The sequence below is a fragment of the Euprymna scolopes genome, chromosome 14 (assembly GCF_053919585.1).
Source record: "Euprymna scolopes isolate OS-2025 chromosome 14, ASM5391958v1, whole genome shotgun sequence".
NCBI classification, from domain to species: Eukaryota; Metazoa; Mollusca; class Cephalopoda; order Sepiida; family Sepiolidae; genus Euprymna; species Euprymna scolopes.
Genome location: NC_136495.1, coordinates 89,071,363 through 89,092,863, shown reverse-complemented (window position 1 = coordinate 89,092,863; position 21,501 = coordinate 89,071,363). Strand labels below are relative to the sequence as shown.

At 35.3% G+C, this 21,501-nt stretch overlaps 1 protein-coding gene across 3 annotated transcripts in view; it reads left to right on the top strand.

Moving 5' to 3' along the window:
- Positions 1 to 21,501, top strand: part of LOC145293153 (12S rRNA N(4)-cytidine methyltransferase METTL15-like) — a 574,136-nt gene that overhangs the window by 459,625 nt on the left and 93,010 nt on the right. The window lies entirely within an intron of this gene.

Sequence of the window (21,501 nt, the reverse complement as noted above, 5' to 3'; positions counted from 1 at the left end):
CTAAATTATTGTATCTCTCTCTCTCTTTCTCTCTTGTGGAAAAAAGGATTAATGATTGCTCGAGAAGAGAAGGATCGGCATGCACTTACCTTGAATACATACCAAGAGGAATTGTTCTTGTTATTCACCCTTTTAAAGTTTTTTTTTAGTGCTCCGGATCACGTGATAGTTAATTATCTGATATATAAGAGGGGAGATTCCCTTGTCTTCTCTTTCTTTCACCACAAGTTGGTTCGGTTGCCGGCGATGGAAAGTAAATATTTTCCACTTTCGTCTGGCGAAGATACTATAAGACGGTTACGTCGCAGAAGGGGGCAATTCTTTCGCAACCTAAGGTAAGTGCATTGCTCCCTTCTCGATCTGAACGGTCATTGATTCTTTTCTGGAAATTAATTTTTTCACATATTTGCGAAAGAAACCCAATACTAACATGGATGTTACTCAACCAGATTTAAGGAAGAGAATTTCTCTTCTTTGGGCTAAAATCCGAATGATTCTGGAGATGGCCAATCTGGAGGATGAACTCTCTGTTAAATCCTTCTCTGCAGAAATCAGTGGAGGAATATTTGACTGAAGTAGACATATGTGTCAGTAAAATCCAACTTCAATCTTCTGAGGAAGAGGATTGGATTCAAATTGAGAAGGAGTCTCTTGTACATATCCTGAGATTCCGAAGAGAATTAGAACATCTTGAGTTAAAGCTCCTCCCAGTGGGCATGGACTCTCTGAGTCTTCCATGTCCCCGAGAAGTTGGAAGAGTTGGGGCCTCATTTACTGTAAAAACCACCTCAAATTCAGATCACGGGACCCACCTTCGATGGATTGGACATGCAATCTCTAACCCTATGAGCTTCAAGGATTTCTTGTCACGTTTTAAGAATTGTGTAGCTGGCATGGCCAATGATGCCGAAAGGCTGAATTTTTTGAAGTGTTCACTGTCTGGCCAACCCCTGTTGTTGATTAATCATCTTTCCATCAGCAACAGAAATTATAAGGTGGCTCTTTCGGTCCTGAAGAGCGAGTACTTCGATGAAGATGAAATCATAGATAACATCTTCCAAGACATATTAGATTTTTCCTGTAAACAGGCCAGATCCGTTACTGCCCTGGCTAACTACATATCCAAAGTAGCTTCCCTATTGGCTGAGTTGGAGGGCTCCTTCGACTGTTCGTTTTCAAACGACCTTTCTTCTGAGGCTCGGCTTATGGCCAAGATTCTCTTTGCAAAATTCCCCAAGGAGGTAAAGAGTGAGTTGATCTCCCCACCTTGTCATCAATTCTGAGAGATACTAAGGAAGCTGTTAAACGTCTCCTTATTAAGGGGGATAAGATCCCTGGCTCGGCTTGTAACACTATGCGGGGGGGGGCCTTAGGGAATGTACCTTCAGGGCCTAGATCCGGTACTTCACGGAGAGATTCCTCTATTCAGTCCAACTCAGCCTATAGCATTCATGGTGGAAAATTCTCGAGCCTTCCTCCTGTTTTGTGTTACCTTTGGTAGAGGTGACAAAAGTGTTTCCGTCAACTGTTTATTGGACACAGGCAGTGGACGGACTTATTTGTCCAGTAAGGTCTTCGACCCCCTCGGTCACTTGGAATCCATTGGACATGATTGTGAAATCAGGCTGACTACCATCCTTGGAGATTGTGACAGGCGTTTTAAAGAGGTAGCATTGGAGGCTAGCATTGGATCCTGTTGTCCATTTTCCCTGACGGTGTTAGTACACGAAAACATTGATATTTCGGTACACATCGAAAATTTGGATTTTATTTTGGATGAATTCCAACGCCTCAAATGTCCCTTAGCCGCCAGATTTGACAGAGGTACAAATTTTATTCCAATTCATGGAATAATTGGGCTGGATGTTATTCAACATTTAGGGAGCCTTCAATTGGTTCCTTGTTTGCTTGGACAGGCATTTTTGACCCCAATAGGACTCGTCCCCTTCGATAAGGTGAAGCAGTTTTTACATACTGACCATTTTGTGGACAAGAACTCAAAATGCCTTACCTTGGACGCTGTACTTGCGTTGACTGCTGAGGTCAATCCATCTCACCTCTGTTTTGTGCTGGAGTCACAGGGCACCTATGAAGACCCTCTAAAGGATTTCTTCCCTGAAAGTGATGTACAAAGGAGTTTGGAGAAGATGTTCAGTTTGGAGTCACTGGGTATTGAGGAACAGGAACTGTCTAATTATGATGAACAGAAGATTGCTCTCTTTCATTTAAGGATAACAAATATTATGTTCAGTTGCCATGAGAGGACGATAAGATCTCTTATGTTCCTTCCAACCATGCAGTGGCTCTGCGAATATTGGAATGTGTCATGCAGAGATTGGAGAAGAGGCAACTTTATCATGAATATTTGAAGGTTTTCCATCAGCAGGAACGGGATGGAATTATAGAGGAGATTTTTGTGCCTCCTCAACGGTTTGGAGAGTTTGTCTGGATTCTGCACAGGCCTGTCCTGAAATCGGACCCTACCTCCACCACTAAGATTCAGCCAGTGTTCAACTGCAGCCTCAAAGTTGGTGACTCTCCTTCCCTTAACGAGGCTACCTACCAGGGAATAAATCTTACTAATGACCTACTAGATTTGTTTCTTACCTTTCATGCTAATAAGCACGTCGTGTTAGCAGATATCAAGAAAGCTTTCTTAATGATCCGTCTGAAGCTTGAATCGGATAGGAATAAGTTCTGTTTTTTCCTAAAAGAAGGAGGTCGCCTACACTGCTTCAGATATACAATTATTTTTGGGTATGCCTCTAGTCCATTTATATTAAATTATGTCCTTAATACCATGCAGCGCAGTTTCCCATGAATAATTGTAGATCCATGATGGAGAATCAGTTTTATGTGGATAATTTGGTTATGTCGCACGATGATCCTGATGAACTGTGCCGGTTATATACACTCACCCGGGAACGATTGCGTCAGGATTCGAACTGCAGTCCTGTAATTCTAACCATGTGGCGATTCAAAACAAAATGCAGGAGTTCCTGCATTGACCATGGCAACAAATGGGAGAAGGTGCTCGGATTTGAGAATACTGTCCTCTCTCAGACACTCTTCGTGTAGCAGCTGTTAAGTGCGACTCTAGTACCTTTACAAAGAGACGGATCCTCAATGAGACAGCTAGAGTCTATGACCCGTTACATTGTGCCTACTGGTTTCATTACGTGGCCGTATTTTGTTGAGTGAACTTTGGAAGAAGGGATTGGGATGGGATGCAACAGTCCCACCGGAATACTTGTCCTTATGGAGGAAGCTTTCCCTTGATCTCTCTGAGCTGGAAACTGTCTCCTTCCCCAGAAGAGCACTCAGTGAGAATAAGGCTGGCAAACTTTTTCTTTTCTGCGATGCATCTCCAGAGGCATATGGCTTCGCAGCATATGTAGTGCAAAATTGCCAATCTGGTCTGGTGTTTGCAAAAGCTAGGGTGGCTCCCTTGAAAAAGAAAACTCTACTCATCTTAGAACTTATGGCCGTGTTTTTGGCTCTCCGGTGCCTGCCTACTTTGTTGAGGAATTTTGGAGAGTTCTCTCCTCCTGAGATTCATGTAGCCACAGATTCGCAGGTGGTCCTCTCTTGGCTGATTTCCAGAACAATTGTAAGCAGAAACCTCTTTGCCCGGAATAGACTGAAGGACATCCAACAGATGACTGCCGAGTTGGAAGCCACACTAGGTTTCTCGCCCTCATTTCGTTATGTCTCAACGACTGAGAATCCTGCCGATTTGATCACTAGGGGGTTAACTTTGAAAAAGTTCAAGGCTTGCCTTCAATTCTGGTGTTCTGGTCCGGATTGGTTAAGTAGCGGGATCAGTCCATGGGCTGCACAGCAGTTGCCATGCCTCAGCCAGCACAGCCAAGTGGTGGCCCGTTCTTCTTGGAATACTGCCATCCTACAGGGAGAGGAACCACTTACAGTTCTTCCCCTCGAAAGATTTTCTTCCTTCACCAAGCTATTGAGAGTGGCTTCCTTGGTTCTCGGATTCATCCATCGGCTGCGTCGGTTAGAAGTTGACACAGAAAGGCTTGCAGCCGTTCTGCTGATGAAAACGATGCAGCGCCAGACATATGCTGAGGATCTAACATTCATAGGAGGTGGGCGGTTGTTTAAGAGGTTGATGTTGAGCCACGATTATCAACAGAAGTTCGGCTCTTGTCTGATTAAATTCTGTCCTATCCCTCTATTTTCGCCTTGGGTAGGAGGTGTCTGGGAGAGGAGTATTCAGACAATTAAAAATTGTCTGCATAAGGTGGTTGGTAGAGGTGAGATAGATTATTTCCTGTTACTAACCATAGTATCGGATATACAAAGGGCAATTAACAACCGCGCTCTAACTTATCGAGAATCTGCAGAGACTGAGCTGGAGGCAGTAACTCCAAACATGTTTCTGAGGCCCGATAAGAGTCCTGGACTACTTTTGAGTTTAAATAAGGAAAATTTTTCTTCTCACTTCCCTCCAAGTCGAGAGAAGCTTCTCAGGACCATGCTGGTACGAAACCAGTGTCTGGAGCAAGTTCAGGGCACTATGGTATGATGAATACCTCTTAAGTCTCAGAGAGAAGCCCCTGGGCCATTCGAGGGTGCCTTTTTGAAACAGGCTTAAGGTCGGAGATGTCGTTTTAGTTAAAAGTCCTCTTAAACCAAGACCCTTTTGGGTTCTCGGTATTATACTGGAAATGTTTTATGGTGAGGATGGTGTAGTAAGGTCTGCAAAGGTAAGGCAGGGGGGCAATGCAGCACACATTCACTCATTGAAGAACCTCTTTCCACTTGAGCTCTCTTTAAACAGCGAGAGTCAGGATCAGTCCATCCCTGCATCGGTCGATGGTGTAGTTTCCCTTCAATCGACTCCTTCACAGGAAGAAGAGGTGATTTGGCTTTGTTATGTATGCAGTTCCCCGCAAGGTGATCAGGATATGATCTGTTGTGACAGCTGTGATGACTGGTGTCACTTCAGGTGTGTGGGAATTGTTTCTTCACCTCCGGAAAGGCAGAAGTGGTATTGTACGGATTGTCCACCTAAGAGACGACGACGAGGTAGGCCTGGCCTCCTCCCAGAATAGTTAGGGACTCAAAAAAATAAAAATTTTTTAAAGATACTAATACGTTAACTATATTAAGTAATTGCATGGCTTTATATCCTTTGTTTTTTCACGCATTTTCTTTTTTTTCTCTTTTTTGAGGATTGTGTGAAAAAAACGATTATTGATTGCTCGAGAAGAGAAGGATCGGCGTGCACTTACCTTGAATACTAACCAAGAAGAATTGTTGTTGTTATTCACCCTTTTAAAGTTTTTTTTAGTGCTCCGGATCACGTGATAGTTAATCATTTGATCCTTCCATTATATAAGAGGGGAGATTCCCTTGTCTTTTTTCAAGTTGGTTCGGTTGCCGGCGATTGAAAGTAAATCTTTTCCACTTTCGTCTGGCGAAGATACTACAAGACGATTACGTCGCGGAAGGGGGCAATTCTTTCGCAACCTAAGGTAAGTGCATTGCTCCCTTCTCGATCTGAGCAGTCATTGGTTCTTTCCTGGAAATTAATTTTTTCACACACTCTATATATTATCCCCACTGTGTATATATATATATATATACATAAACGATCACACACATATATGTATATATATATGTGTGGACACATAGGTATATTTATATGTATAAAAACAAAAAAAAGGGGGGGAAAAAAAAAAGGAGAACGTCTACCTAAAACCACTAACCTAGTTCTAAAACAGATCCTTTGTTTGATAAAATGCATGCCCATTGGCTGATAGGAAGGGGCGCGGTGGATACTAGAAAGCTGATTGGCCAACTAGAAATCCTCAACATATATAAAAACAAGAAGCAACCACAGAATTTGCGCATAAGCCTGACGAATCCTATAGTTGGATGAAACGCAGAATATTCGGTGTAGCTTAATCGCCATATATATTTTATAAATTACTAACTAGCTCTACCTACGTATTGAGCACTTTTGAAGTAAATACTTAAAGTTTACGCATAAATCTATACTTTCGTATATTAAATTTATGTGAATAAATGAAGTAGTTATATATATATATATATATATATATATATATATATATATATATATATATACATATATACATACATACAGTGGGTATAATATATATAGAGAGAAAGAGATACAATAATTTAGTTTAATTTTATTTATATATATATATATATATATATATATATATATATATATATATATATATATATATATATATATATAGTGGGGATAATAAGTATTCGATACATGCTGGAAAATTTTATTTTTCATTTTAATAAACACTTATAAAACGGAATTCAAAACAAAATTTTAACTGCATTATAACGAGCATATTACTACTCGGAAAGTTAAGGTATCAAAACAAAAATTCTGAAATTGTTTGTGTAAAAATTATTCAATGCATAGTAACAAATGATCATTTAATACTTTGTTGCATTACCCTTGTTGCTTACCTCTGCATGCAAACGTTTTCTATACTTCGATACAAGGTTGTGGCATCTATTTGGAGGAATTTCAGACCATTCCTCCTTACAAATTTGTTCCAATTGTTTCAGATTACTGGCTTGACGTTTACTGACCCGTACTTTGAGCTCTCACCACAAATTCTTGATCAGATTAAGGTAGGAGACACAGCAACAGGTTTATATTATGTTCAACCTTCAGAGCCTATGTCACATAGCCCACCACACAATTCAGATCATTAGCTTTCTAACGAGCCTTTATTTGTAAAATTCTGATCAATAGTTGTTGAGATTTGGAACTTATAAAATTGCCAAAAAAGGGTAGTATATGTGTGTGTGTGTGTGCACGTATATGTATGTGCTTATATATGTATGTCTTTATTATATAGGTATGTATGTATGCATATTTATGTATATATTGATGTATATGTATGCATATACACTGCATATCAAATTATTAACGAGTTTACAATTTTTAAAATATTTAAGGAATGAGTGAATAAAAATCAATGAAACTTTGAGAAAGTGCTTATGATACTATTCAGCTACTCCAGTCCGAAAATAAAAGTATTTAAAGCAGTATTAGCAAAACTATGGCAAAAGATAGGAATATCTTGGATTTCACTGTGTGAAGTTATTAACGAGGTTGGGAGAAAAAACACAATATACCTATAACTTGTTTACTCAAACATTAAATGAACTAAGAAAAATCCTTAGAACACAATAAATACATAGCAATTTCTATGTTGACATAAGTAGTCGGGCATATGCAATCCTTTTTTATGAATGACTTTTAAAAGATGTTGGTCCACAGAATTAGTCAAATTTGTGATTTCGTCAACAGTTATTCCTCGCGATACCTCATGGAGAACATCCCATAACTCATCTTTGCTCTTAAATTGACGTCCATTTGCATAGAAGCATCGTTTCATGATACTTCAAAGGTTCTCAATTGGGTTCAAATCTGGTGAATTTGCAGGCCACTCCATCTTCCGTCGCCCAGAGAACTCCAGTTTTTGCAAATATTCTTTGCTTTTGTTTACTGCATGCGAGGGAGCATTATCCTGCATAAAAATAATGGTTCTTCTGAATGTCAACCTTTGCTTCTTCAGCCATGGTTTTAAATTGTACCTTCAGAAAAGCTATGTTGTAAGCATTTGATGTCACTTTACGCCTTCTGGGACTCTCCATGGGCCAACTAAAGTACCTCCGATAATCCCAGCCCAAATCATTATTACATCACCACCTTGTTGGTGCCTTAAACGCTGATGACAATGTCGTCCATCTAGGACCCATCCCCTGCTTAAACCATCTGGGCCATCAAGAGTGACACACACTTCATCCGTGAACAAAACTTTGGAAAAATCCATTTTCATGTTGTCCTCTGCCCATTTCTATCGGTTTTGTATCTAATGTTGCTTTAATGGAGGCTTTGTCACTTATTTCAGAAGGCGACATCGAGTACTTTTTGAGGCATTCTTTAATCCGGTCAAAGACTTCTCGACTTGTCTACCCATGGTTATTAATAACTTCACGTTAAATTTGGAGTAGAGAACGGCACAAAACAACTTTAGATTTCCTTTATCAGCTCTCTTACATACCTTTGTAGGGTCCTTGACAAAGTTCTTCACAGTTTGATGGTACTTTCCTATCATTTTCGATATTTCGAGGGTAGATTTAACTTTTGCTGGCTGTTCTGGAATAGGACTCTTTTTAGAACTACTCAATCCAACTTTTCGACCCATTTTATTGACGAAACAAACTGCCTTGTTAATAATTTGACACACCTCAAATACCGTGGATTCAGCAATACCAATGGCTAGTTGTTTACATTGCGTGGAACAGTATGAAAGTTTCACAGTATGCACAGCTCAGCATTGCCAACGTTTCTGAAGGTTTTGATATGAAACTACCGGTAAGTTTCTGAAACTGGTCAAAAAATGTTATCTCGTTAATAATTTGACACGCAGTGTATATGTGTGTGTGTGTGTGTGTATATATATATATATATATATATATATATATATATATATATATATCCTTCATCTTTCATTATTAACACCTACTAGGGATTATTTCAATTTAACCACCTTTATTTTGAGGTCAAGTCAGCTCCAGCAATATTCCAACAAACTATGGATACAATACTCACAGGATTGCCAGGAGTTTCCGCCTACATTGATGATATTATCATTACAGGCACATCCCAAGAGGAACTTCTGCATCGTCTGACTGCCATGCTGGATCGAATTCAACAATATGGATTTCACTCAAGACTTGTCTAGTCTTAATGCAAATTCTTCCAAACTTCTGTAAAATACCTTGTATTCATATTTGATAAAAAATAGTTGAAAACCAGATCCGGATAATAAAGCACATGGCAGCTCCAAAGAATGTTGAAACACTACAATCTTTTCTGGGCCTTGTAAGTCATGGTTCTTTCTTACCTGAATTGCACAAGTTACAGGAGCCTCTGAATAATCTTTTACAAAAAGATACCAAATGGAACAGGTCAAGCACATGCAAAGAATCATTTTAGAAAATCAAAACACTTCTTAGTTCTGATCTATTGCTGACATATTACAATCCATCATTAGACATTACTGTTGTGACGGATGCTTTAGATTATGGAGTTGGAGCAGTAATATCACATATTTTTCCTTTTCCAAGTGAAAAAGCAATAGCACACACATCAAAATCATTGACTGAAAGAAAAGTATAACCAAATTGAAAAGGAAGCCTTAGCAATCATTTATGCTGTAAAGAAATTTCAGAAAATGCTATATGGCCATCATTTTACTCTGATCACAGACCACCAACCTTTAATAAATATGCAGCAAAGATGGGCAACTATGTTTTTAGATTACGACTTTTCTATAAAGTACCAACCAGGAAGCAAAATTGGCTGGGCAGATGCGTTATTCAGACTCATATCTTCTCATAAAAACTAATGGAAGACACAGTCATCACTGCTATATCTGTGGAACTTGAAGTTGTCTCTGTGCTTGTTTCCAGTGAGATTGTTACCTGTCACTTCAGAGAAAATTTAGGAGGGTACAGCCGCAGATCCATTATTACAGAAAATTTGACATTTTCATCTCACAAGCTGGCCAAAACCATGCAGCACTTCAACCATTTTTTCAAAGAGGATCTTCTTTATATGAGATCAATGGTACACTTCTTTTTGGGGAATGTGTGGTTGTCCCATTCAAACTTATGAACATCAAGGAATTAATCGAATGTGTATTGGCCAAATATGGATAGGAAATTAGAGGAACTTGTAAAAAGTTGTGCCAAATGTCAACTGGTTGTAAAATCTCCTCGAAAAACAACATGGCATGCATAGCCTACCTCAGAAATGCCTTGGTCACAACCACACATGGACTTTGCAGGACCAATTAATGGACACCATTACTTAATACTGATTGATGCTTACAGTAAGTGGCCAGAAGTTTTCCAGATGAACCATACTACATCGAATGAAATTGTAAAGAAATTTTCAGCAGATTGGGCATTCCTGAAATCTTAGTTTCTGATAATGGTACTGCATTTAATTCAACAGAATATTTTGTGTGTGTGTGTGTGTATGTATGTATATATATGTATATGTATGTATATATATGTGTGTGTGTGTATGTATGTATATATATATGTATATGTATGTATATATATGTGTGTATATGTATATATCTATATATATATGTGTGTGTGTTTACGTATGTATATATATGTGTATATATATATATATATGCGTGTGTATATGTATATGTTTATATATATAATTATATATATATATATATATATATATATATATATATATATATATATATATATGTATATATGCATGTATATATATGTTTGAAACGGCATTTGAATGTCCATAGAAGTGATCAGCACGTGCTGCTAGTGGCGCTCATATCTGCACCATGTGTGCCAAAGAATACCAGAATTTGGTAGGGTTTAAAAGCCACTTTCATGCAGCTCATCACTGATCTGTCTTCATGCTTCAATTTTGTTAATGCTATATCAAGTAATGGCAATATTCGAGAACGAATTTGCTGCCATCATATATATGTGTATATATATATATATGTATGTATAAATGTGTGTATATATATGTATGTATATATGTGTATATATTTATATATACACATATATGCATATGTCTGCAGTTTGATTTGTTGCTGGCTATCTTGCTCTTGCTTGTTGCTGGATATCAACATTTTGAACCAAGAGAGAGACTAGCTGTCATACAAAGCTAAATCTCTGGAATAACATCTTTGTACAGATACTTCCTCAAACATTTGTCAAAAAAAAAAAAAAAAAAAAAAAAAAAGAAAGAAAATGTCCTATTGGCGATGGCTGTCCATATTAACAGGAACAGAAGATATTATGCTAAACGACGCCCACTCCAGCTTTGTTGCTGGAATGTGAGAACACTTATTGACAATGGTAAAAGACTAGAATGGAAGACTTCAATTTTGGCTTAGAAATTGCAAAGATACAACGTACACATTGCTGCACTTTCTGAGATGCATTTTGCAGGTGAGGATCAACTGGTCGAGTGTGAGTCAGGCTACACGATCTTCTGGTCTGGTAGAGCTGAAAAGGAGAAGCATGAAGCTTTGCGGTTAAAAACCCTTAATTGACAAGATCGAGCAGCCAGTTGGCATAAATGACCGTACGATGAGACTGAGAATTCCCCTTGCTGCTGGTCGTTACATGAATGTTCTTTCTGTCTATGCGCCGACTCTTACTTCGTTTGAAGATGATATCGCTTCTTTTTATCATATGCTTAGATCTGTTATCACTGGTTTGCCAAGCGCTGAGAGTTTGGTGGTTCTTGGTGACTTCAAGGCATGGGTTGGATCAGACAATGAGACTTGGTCTCCATTGGGTCCATATGGCATTGGTAGAGTCAATTCAAATGGTATGCTGCTCCTCCATCTCTGCAGTGAACTAAATCTTGTTATCACCGACACTTTTTCTCACCAGAAAAACAAGGAGACCTGGTTCCATCCCCAGTCTAAAAATGGCCATTTGCTTGATTACATATTGTGTAGATGTGGTGATCTTGGAAATTTTTGTAAAGTTAGAGTGATGCGTGGTGCTGACTGTGGTACTGATCATTTAATAGTAAGAGCCAAACTGAAAATTATAGTTCGCAAGAACGGCCGTTTCAATGAAGTCAAAATGCCTAAGTCTCCAAATGGAAGGATCCAATTGTACGAAGTTCCTTGAAATTTGCTTTTAACAAGGTGGATTTCTCAGATTGTGATTGGGAGACAGTAAGAGATACAATATACCAAAAAGGTGTTGAGGCTCTTGGATCGATGGTTCCCAGACATCGAGATTGGTTTGCTGATAATTCCAATCAAATTAACCTTCAAATTGATAGAAAACATAAAAGTTTATTTGAAACTACTTAACTCTTCACCTCTGAACAAGCCAGCTTTCGCTGCCCACTTCTCTTCTATGCGGAGATAGGTTCAGTGTTGTGTGTGCCAAATAAAAAACAAATGGCGACGTGACCTCTCCAGGGAGATACAAACTGCCTACAATCATAGACATGTGAAGACATTTTATGCTTTGCTTCATCGGCTTATGGTCCGAAATCCTTTTCTACTACACCTGGCGAAGATGGGAGAATTTTGCTGAAAACCTTAGATGAAATTATGCATTGATGTCATGAACGTTTTCGTAATCTTTTTCACAACCCATCCAATGTTGATGTTGCTGCAATAGAAAGTATCCCTCAATGTTCCTTTTGTCCAGAACTTGATGCTGAACCAACTCTTGTGGAAACAGTTGGCTGCATTAAACAAATAAACTCGAACAAAACAGCTGAAACATGGTGGTGTCAATGTACATTGTGCAATCCACTCTTTGATACTGTCAGTATGTCAGGGTAACCCGGTTGTCCAAGATTGGATAGATACCATCCTGGTTATGTTGTACAAAGAAAAGGGTGCAATGTCTGATTGTAGAAATTATCAAGGTATCTCCCTGCTGACTGCGATTGGATAGATATTTCCATAGCTCTTGCTGAACCGATCAGAGAAGTATATCTGTCCTAATATCCTTCCGGAATCCCAATCTGGTTTTAGAGGTGGACGAGGAACCGTGAATATGGTGTTTTCTACTAGACAGCTTTCGGGGGGGGGGAATATATATATATATATATAGAGACAGGCGGCAAAGAAGAAAGTCTGCACTTATAATTTTTTCAAAAACTGCAAATTTAAGCTAAATTTAATGTAACTCTTTAAACAAACTACACCTCATTTGATTGGCCTTTTATTCTTCTATAATGTTCCTTGTTCATATTTGACTTTTAATTCAAATATTCTAGTGTTCATATTTAAAAAAATAACTTCAAATTTAGGAGGCAAAAAGAAAGTCTGCACAATAGAAAAGTGTTATTTAAATGCAACACAAACACAACAGGAACACAATGAACTAGTTAATATTTAGTAGCATAGCCCTTCTGCAATTTGACAGCCTCCAATCTTTTGAGAATTTCTTGAATTAGACTGCAGAAATAATCCGGGTAAAGGGCATCCCACTTTTCTTTAATTTTGTCCAAAGTTCTTCCAAATTTGAAATTTGATCATTGCGTAGCTGTTGCTTGATGTAATGCCATAGTTTTCGATAGGATTGAGGCCTGGAGATTAGGCAGGCCAATCCAAATGTGTATATATATATATATGTGTATGTATGTATATATATGTACCTATATGCATATATGTGTATGTATATATATATGTATATGTATGCATATATGTGTATATATATATATATATGTATATATATATATGTGTGTGTGTATGTATGTGTATGTATATATGTATGTATACATATATGTATATATATATGTATGTACACATATATGTATATATATATGTATGTACACATATATATATATATATATATATATATATATATATATACATATATATATATATATGTATATATCCATGTATATATATGTATATACATTTTTGTTTTATTTTACTTCAGTCGAAGTTCTCAGAAATCAAGGGACCCACGACCTGGGGCTAACACTTGAACTCTATATGAGATACATAGATATTCGAATGTTCACTTAAAGTTCTTTATCTCTCAAACACTGAGTTAGTAAAGAAGTTGAGAACATAATTTTTCTCTTCCCAATTAACCATTTTTATACGTTGTAGTATGTTTTCATGTTGATCTCATGGTCTTACTGGATTCCTGGACAAGAATTTGTCTAGTCTGGTGGAGTATCCAGCTTCGTGCTATTACTTGAGGTAATATCACTTGGAGAAGGTGCACCATTCCTCGGAAAGCTGTGGGGTAGCCGTAGTGAGGAGATCTTATTTGGGCTGCGAATACTATGTGATTTTGAATATTTGGTCAGGGTTTACTTCTATGGAAAATGTATCCTCATGCCAGATTGTTCTGACAAACCCCTGTACAGAGAGACCTTAGTCACTCGAGGATATATATATATATGTGTATATATGTGTATATATATATATGTATATATCCATATGTATATATTTGTATATATATATGTGTATATATATGTATATATGTGTATATATATGTGTGTATATATGTATATATATATATGTGTGTGTGTGTATATACACACATATATGTGTATATACATGTGTATATATATGTATATATATATGTGTGTGTATATATATGTATATATGTGTGTGTATATGTATATATATATATATATATATTCATATATATGTATATATATTCATATATATGTATATATATATATATATGTATATATATTCATATATATGTATATATATATGTATATATGTTTATATATGTATGTATATATATGTATATATATATATGTATATATATATATGTATATATATATAAGTGTATATATATGTATATATATTTATAGTGATTTAAAGGTTATGAGGGTTTTTTGAAGCATGAAAAACGATGTTATTTTTTGTATTTAATATTTTTATTGTTATTTTTTATATTTCAAGCGGACCTCTGCTCTTGGTCACAAAAAAGTATCAAAATGAAAAAGAAAAAGAAAACAGTTGAAAGAACTGGAGATATGTAGCGTGGACAGCGTTCATTCCTAGCAATCATGTTCGAAAAAGTTCACGTGAATTATTTTAGCCGTTTGTGGATGAATATTGTGCTTTTTAATGTTTTTTTAATGTTGCAATGTAAAAGCGTTTAATTGAAACGGCAAAAATGAGACGCAATGGATTTCTATATGTATAATGGAATAGAAATAAAATTGTTAAACGATAAAAATAATGTAATTATTAGTTATGAATAATAATAATAATAAAACTATTGAAGAGTGCAGAGTTAGAGACAATGTCGGCTTTTTTAATTGTGAGTAAATTCCGTCTCTCCCTCAATAAAGATGGGACGAACATAGATAAAAAATTAATAAATAAGTGAATAATAATAATAATAATAATAATAATAATAATAATAATAATAATAATAATAATAATAATAATAAAATCAATAAAGGTAATATTGATTAATAATTAAATGGGAATACAAAGAATCTCGGTCCTGAAGGAAAATTGTCTCAGTCCCGAAGGAATTCTTATACACAGACCGAGGATAATATCAGAGCAAGTACTTAAATGTATGTGATTTTGGCTCGAAAGTCACTCTGTGTGTATTGATAATAATGAAAATATTTATAAAATATTAATAATAATAATAGTATAAATAATAATATTTATATTTAAACCATAGACCAATAGTAGCTTTTACATAAAAAACATGTGCATAATGGTACAGGTATATATATGCATGCACAATTAACACCCATATATACGCATACATACCAATACACAGTCATATTCAACGACCATATGTATATAATATATGCACCCCCCATACATATAATACATATATAAATAATAATATGCATAAACAGATATGCATGCATGCACACACATACACGCATATATATCCATATACATGTATATTCATACAATGACATGTACAGGTCCAGGCATGCATATGTGCACAGATATGCATACATACATGCATGCACATATACCCATATGCGCACATGTACACACATACTATATATACACATAAGCACATACACATGCAAATACACATGCACATAAATACACATACATACATACATATACAAATATATAAGCATAAAACAAAATACAAAAGCATGTAAGGTAGCACAAATATGTGCACATCAACATAATTATGCATTACATGGACAAGAATGTACATATACATAAATACATATATATATATATATATATATATATATAAACAATATAAACCCATATATATACAGATATATGTATACACATCCCCATATAAACACATACATACATATATAGGCGCATATGCACATACTTATAAAGTCAAACATAAATATCAATTACTATTTAAAGACTTGTATAAAATAAAGTGAGTGAATAAGTAGGGATATGAAGTTAACGATGTAAACATAGATGTAAACATATATATATATATATATATATATATATATATATATATATATATATATATACTAGCGGGGGGGGGGGTACCCGGCGATGCCCGGGTGTCTTGAGGTAAATCAAAACTCGGGGGGAGGGGGGGTTTAAATAATAAAATAAATGTTTTGGTAGGTAAGTATGAGAATCGAACCCGTACCCTTGAGTTGGAAGTTAATGTGTGAAAAAAAAAGTACTATGTTACCCATTGAGCCACGGCGACAGACAACATTAACCAGGTTATTTAACTATAAAAAGAGGCGTGCGCAATAAAAGTTAACTCTGCTGCTTCCATTTGATCTAATTAAGAAGGTCAAATAGAAGTCACGCAGCGTTTGGGTTTGTTTACCCAAATTTAACTGTTTCTTCCCCAACAGATGTTGGGGAGGGGGAAAGCAGCTCCCAATTGTCCAGAACTGTCTGATCAAAGCTGATTGCTTCTGGACGTTTTTCCCGGCGCAATGCAGAGAAGATGTCGTTTGAGTTTAGTTCCACTTTATTTATACTAAAAAGCCCAATCAACACGCGAGAAGCCAAAATAGCAATAATTTTGTAAAAATCGACGTAAATAAATCTATACGCTACGCGCTTTCCTAATTCCTAGATATTATTATATAGGACCTATATACACAGTTTTAAGTGATAGTAACGAACCCGGGAGCGTGTGCGAGAAAAGCCTTTTGAAGACATACACAAAATGGTTACACACATTTTGCCTTTTATATATATAGACTAGCAGGGCTACCCGGCGTTGCTCGGGACCGTATAAACAATGAAAAAACAAAAGCAGATATTGAACATATGTTTTATTCTTAGGGGAGAGGAATCTTTCATCTCTATGTATTATTTGTTTTATCTACCCTCGGACTGGTATTGTTCATGTTTTATCCCTAGCATAGGTAATTTACAGCATGTATATGAAATTGTTTTACTTTAGGGAGAAGAGAACAGGTAATATACAACATAATGTGTCTATATTACATCCCTGGCAACGCCTAGAAACCAGCTAGAACATGTATTTCAGTCAATCTATATTACATCCTGGGCTATGCCGGGAAACCAGCTAATCTCTATTTAGTGACTTGACCACCAAAATACCTCCCTAAGTGTGTCCTTTCTTTTGAACTTATTAGATATAGGTATCTAGAAATGTGTGTGAAATTTTGTTGAATGCATTGTTCACTATGATTTTCTTATTGTTCTACACAATATCAACTGTAGCGAAATAAAACAGTAAACTTAGTGTAGTGTTAGAATAAAGAGCAAAGGAAAAAATTAGAATCATATTCTGTAATTGCAAATCTAAATTTGCTAGCGTGTACCAGTTGCCAGGTTGTGGAAATTTGGAACTTATAACACATGTAGTGGCCTTTTCCTAGATACCTATTGCTAAAAATTATACTTTCATTTTGTTAGAAAAATCTCTCTTCGGATGCCCTGCATCATCCAAAATAAAAACAAATATTTTTATAATTGTTTCAGTACATTGCTACACAATGTGAAATTTTTTAACGTTTGTAAAAAAAATCATGAATGTGCTTATATTCCAAAAAAGAAAATATCAGTGCACAGTATTGAAAGTGTTTGAGATTCAAAAATCTGTAACATTTCTACTAACTTCATAAGATGTCATGTGAGAAACTGAATTTAATATCAAGACATTATCTGAAGCGTTTTTATTTTGGTGTAACATATGTGTTTACAGTGAACCTTAACTTTTAATAAACAGATTGGTATGCAATGACATAGGCTAAGAATCTTTGACAAAATATATATAAATTGGAAAAATGTGTGAACAAATGAAAAAAAAAAAATGATCCGCTCCACTTGATGACATCAAGCACAGTAATATTTTAGTGAAGAAAATATGAAATTGATGTTCAGTGATTAGTTTGGATGAATGAGAAAATGTAATTGTTTGATGCATAAAAAATAACTTATTTGCTGTATTTGATATTAAGCAGCAAAATATAGTGATTTGAATATTTGGGAAAACATCAAACCAGATTATGTAAAAAGAAAATTAAAGATGAAATTAGAAAATATATATTTTATGTTTATGAGTTCTGCCAATCAAAATTTTGTGGCAGAAATTGGGTGATTACCATGCAATTTTATTTTGGTAAAATTCTTAAATTATTTGAATGTTTATTATAATTTCTAATTAGTGACTTGTTATCATCAAAATCCACCCCAAAGAGTGTCCTTTCTTTTATTAGGTATCAGAATAGGTATCAAGATTTCTACTTCTATACAAATGTGATATTTCAGATCTGTACATAAAAAATTTGTTGAATATATAGGTTGAGAATTGTTCTGTCTCTCTCTCTCTCACACACACACATTCTCACTTTTATAGATATAATAGATAGATTACGCTAGATATATTTCCATATGTCTGAATACCCTATATACAAATTTTCAAATCTGTAGATAAAAAATTTGTTGAGTATATAGGTTGAGAATTGTTCTCTCTCTCTCTCTCACACACACATTCTCAATTTTAGAGATATAATAGATAGATTATGCTAGATATATTTCCATATGTCTGAATACCCTATATACAAATTTTCTAATCTGTAGATAAAAAATTTGTTGAATATATAGGTTGAGAATTGTTCTTACTCTCTCTCTCTCTCTATCTCTCTCTCTCTCGCTACCTCACACACACACACATTCTAACTTTTATAGATATAATAGATAGATTATGCTAGATATATTTCCATATGTGTGAATACCCTATATACAAATTTTCTAATCTGTAGATAAAAAATTTATTGAGTGCATAGGTTTAGAATTGTTCTCTCTATCTCTCACACACACACATTCTCACTTTTAAAGATATAATAGATTATGCTAGATATATTTCCATGTCTGAATACCCTATATACAAATTTTCAAATCTTTAGATAAAAAATTTGTTGAATATACAGGTTGAGAACTGCTCTCTCTCTCTCTCTCTCTCTCGCTCTCACATACACACACACATTCTCACTTTTATAGATATAATAGATTATGCTAGATATATTTCCATATGTCTGAATACCCTATATACAAATTTACAAATCTGTAGATAAAAAATTTGTTGAATATATAGGTTGAGAATTGTTCTCTCTCTCTCTCACACACACACATTCTCACTTTTATAGATATAATAGATAGATTATGCTAGATATATTTCTATATGTCTGAATACGCTACATACAAATTTTCAAATCTATAGATATAAAATTTGTTGAGTATATAGGTTGAGAATTGTTCTCTCTCTCTCTCGCTCCTCTCACACATTCTCACTTTTATAGATATAATAGATAGATTATGCTAGATATATTTCCATATGTCTGAATACACTATATAAAAATTTTCTAATCTGTAGATAAAAAATTTGTTGAATATAAAGGTTGAGAATTGTTCTTACTCTCTCTCTCTCACACACAGACACATTCTCACTTTTATAGACATAATAGATAGATTATGCTAGATATATTTCCATATGTCTGAATACCCTATATACCAATTTTCAAATCTGTAGATAAAAAATTTGTTGAATATATAGGTTGAGAATTGTTCTCTCGCTCTGTCTCTGTCTCTCTCTCTCTCTCTCTCTCTCTCTCTTGCTACCTCACACACACACACACGCAAACATTTAAACTTTTGTAGATATAATAGATAGATTATGCTAGATATATTTCCATATGTCTGAATACCCTTTATAACAAATCTAAAATCTGTAGATAAAAAATTTGTTGAATATATAGGTTGAGAATTGTTCTCTCTCTCGCTACCTCACACACAAACACACACACACAAACATTCTGACTTTTATAGATATAATAGATAGATTATGCTAGATATATTCCATATGTCTGAATACCCTATATACAAATTTTCTAATCTGTAGATAAAAAATTTGTTGAATATTTTCAATCCTTATCCTCGAGTGGCGTCTGGGCCTTGATAAGTTGTAATGCGTATTTAACAAAATATAAATATATATATAACAAATTTACTGAATTTCCATTACTAACGATTACTGTATTGTCCAATTGACTACTGCACTTTTCAACCCTTATCCTCGAGTGGCCTCTGGGCCTTGAGAAGTAGCAATTACTAACGATTACTATATTGTCCAATTCACTACTGCACTTTTTAACCCTTATCCTCAGATGGCCTCTGGGCCTTATTGTCCAATTGACTACTGTGGACATTTTAACTCTTATCCTCGAGTGGCCTCTGGGCTTTGATAAGTGGAAATGACTAAGTAACAAAAAAATAGGTATATAACAAATTTCCCGAATTTCCATTACTTACGATTATTGTCCAATTGACTACTGTGCACTTTTCAATCCTTATCCTCGAGTGGCCTCTGGGCCTTGATAAGTGGTAATGCGTATTTAACAAAAAATAAATATATATATAACAAATTTCCCGCATTTCCATTACTAACGATTACTATATTTTCCAATTGACTACTGCACTTTTCAACCCTTATCCTCGAGTGGCCTCTGGGCCTTGATAAGTGGTAATATCCTTGAGTGGCCTCTTGGCCTTGATAAGTGGTAATGCCTAAGTAACTAAAAAATAGTTATATAACAAATTTCCCGAATTTCCATTACTAACGATTACTACTGTGCACTTTTCAATCCTTATCCTCGAGGGGCCTGTGGTACTTCATAAATGGTAATGCGTATGTAAGAAAATATACATATATATATATATAAGAAATTTACTGAATTTCCATTACTAACGATTACTATATTGTCCAGTTGACTACTGCACTTTTAAACGCTTATCCTCGAGTGGCCTCTGGGCCTTGATAAGTGGTAATACCATCGAGTGGCCTCTGGGCCTTGATAAGTGGTAATGCCTAAGTAATAAAAAAATAGGGATATTACAAATATCCCGCATTTCCATTACAACCGATTACTACTGTGCACTTTTTAATCTTTATCCTCGAGTGGCCTCTGGGCTATGATAAGTGGTAATGCGTATGTAACAAAATATTAATATATATATCAAAAATTTACTGAATTTCCATTAATAACGATTACTATATTGTCCAATTGACTACTGCACTTTTAAACGCTTATCCTCGAGTGGCCTCTGGGCCTTGATAAGTGGTAATACCATCGAGTGGCCTCTGGGCCTTGAAAAGTGGTAACGCCTAAGTAACAAAAAAATAGGTATATTACAAATACCCCGCATTTCCATTACAACCGATTACTACTGTGGGCTTTTTCAATCCTTATCCTCGAGTGGCCTGTGGGCTTTAATAAGTGGTTATGCGTATTTAACAAAATATTAATATATATATAACAAATTTACTGAATTTCCATTACTAACGATTACTATATTTTGTACAATTTACTACTGCACTTTTCAACCCTTATCCTCTAGTGGCCTCTGGGCATTGATAAGTGGTAATGCCTATGTAACAAAATATAAATATATATATATAACAAATTTCCTGACTTTCCATTACTAGCGATTGCTATATTGTCCAATT